The sequence below is a fragment of the Zeus faber genome, assembly GCF_960531495.2.
Source record: "Zeus faber genome assembly, chromosome: 7".
Classification (NCBI taxonomy): domain Eukaryota; kingdom Metazoa; phylum Chordata; class Actinopteri; order Zeiformes; family Zeidae; genus Zeus; species Zeus faber.
The window spans coordinates 11,274,351-11,276,828 of NC_137203.1; positions in this window are offsets into that span (position 1 = coordinate 11,274,351).

Consider the following 2,478-nt stretch of genomic DNA (forward strand, 5'->3'; position numbering starts at 1 on the left):
GGGGTATGAACACAAGACCTTCTTGGACTTTGCAGGACAGACAGATAGGCAGACAGACAGACAGACAGACAGACAGACAGACAGGCAGACAGACAGACAGACAGACAGATAGATAGATGGATAGATGGATAGATGGATAGGTAGTTAAATAGATAGGTAGATAGATAGATAGATAGATAGATAGATCGACAGACAGACAGACAGACAGACAGACAGACAGATAGATACTGCAGATAGATGAATAGATTGATGGAAAAAATAAATTGCTGCTCAGCAGCTCACATCAAAACAATAGGCCGTAATAATAACAAACAGCAGAATAAAGAATAAATGAAAGAAAATAAAGGCCCGTGTATGAAAAATAAAAGTGGCAATATATGGGAAACGGTTAAATCTACAGTAAAGCTCAAGTTTACTGTACACAATAAAAAATGGCAGGATAATGGAAAAATAATAGCATTAAAAAATAATAGGAGGGCCGTGTTTGGGCCCCAGGGCCGTCAGTTGAGCAGCCCTGGCCTAAGTTCACACACTCCTACACTCGCCGCATGCAGATAACATCAGCAGGCTACGTGGAGATGGGTGGAGGGCGAGCCGGAGTCGGATTTGGGGAGGAAAAAGAGCAGCTGTCGTGGTCTGTCAGGCATAGCGAAGAGCTGAGTAACTTGATTTCGACACGACGGCGTTCGGGAGATGAGAGCGAAGAGCGAGGCGCTGGCTACCGCTGCCAAGAGCCTGCGCGTCGCAGGCGTCCTGTCTCACAGTCGAAACGGGCTGTTGTCGTGGCTATCTTCTGGGATGGCTACGGGGACACGGCTTTGGCCAAAACCTCTCCTCCTGGAGCCCCAGGCGCTCCATGTTAAATGTTGAATTCCACCATCGGCAGACCTGGTTCCACTGGAGGAGGGATTTGTTCGCCGAACGAGCCACACAACTGGCAGATTTTCACCTATAAATGGGCATATTAGATGGTAACTGCAAAATAAAAGTACAGAAATAACTTGATGAGAGGCCTGGAAAATGCTAAGAGGTCGCAATTTGACATCAGCTCCTAGTTTTGTACTAACAAGGGTCTAGTCGGCCGCAGCCGCCATATTTGGTGTGCGGTGTCATGGAGATGTCTGAAATGCAGTGGGAAACCCAAAAAGCCGTTGGCATCCAGCAGCGCTCGGAGCTCACGTCCTTATAGGACAGAAGGAAAGCACCGGCATGCCATCTCACAGGGACGCCTGCCCAGCAGAGCGCGTGATGTTTTCTTGGGGCAGGAAACACCAGTGGTGGCGTCGAGCGTCCCAAAATGAGAGGTCTTTGGTCCGCCGGGGGTGACGGAGGGGTCGGTTCGGGGGGGACACTGACGCCGGTGAGGAGCCTTTTGACAAACTGTGCAGGAGATCCGGTCCAAGACCCTGGTCTGATCGACAGGAAACGGTTCCGGTGAAACACAGTTTATAATGGCGCGTGAGCGTTGCTAAAGAAAGGTTTTGCCGTTTTTCAACCCCGGCCCTATTGAAATGTTGGTTCCCCTCATTGAGTTTTTATCATTTTATAGTTTTTATATGTTAATGAAAAATGCTCCCAAAACCATACATTTAAGTGGGTGTTTTATCGGCTGTTTCGCACTCCTGTAAATCAGCTCTCTCGGCTACATCCGCACTGGTGTAAGGGACTAGAAACAGGAAGTTGAGTCGCTTCCTACTGGCAACCTGCTGTAGCCGACGTTTCTACGCCCTGCAAAAAGTAATCCTACCCATTGACAGAAACCTTATCGTTCCGTACAGCAATGACCCTGAGCACAATTAAGACATGAAGGTAACGGGAGTACAATCAAAACTATTCATAATTGCGGTTGCGTTTAAAATTAGAAGCAGAATTGAACATAAAGCAGCAGCCCCCCGAGTCAAAGAAGAGGGTTTAACCCCGGGGTAGCGGAGGAATAGAGGCGACGTCTCTATTTCAACCACAATTATCCTGTATTTTTAGGCGTCTTATTATTATTATTATTATTATTATTAATATTATTATTATTATTGTCTTATCAAAACAATGTTACGGTCACTTCCAGAAACTCTCTCTCTCTCTCTCTCTCCCCCTCCTTTCCCTGCCTCTCTCTCTTCTGCTCAGTCGGTCGGCAACTGACCCGGACGACTGTTTATCTGGGAAGACTTTAATCGAGGAGACCTATCCAGGCGCTTGGAAAGAAACAGAAACAGAAACAGGAATAGAAACAGGAATAGATACAGTCTTGATCGCATTCGCCTCGCGTGGTTAATTGCCCGGTGCTTCGTGCGCTCGTCCATCGCGGACGGCAACAGGAAGGAGGCTCGACGCAGTTTGGATAAAAGTCATACTTACCCTGAGTCACGGTGAAATATGGTAAATATGAGGCGAGGGGGCTAAGCAAAATGTTCCAGAGCGAAGGGTTGAGGTTTTTTTCACGGGGGGGGGGGGGGGGGGACGATGAAACACAACACAATCAAT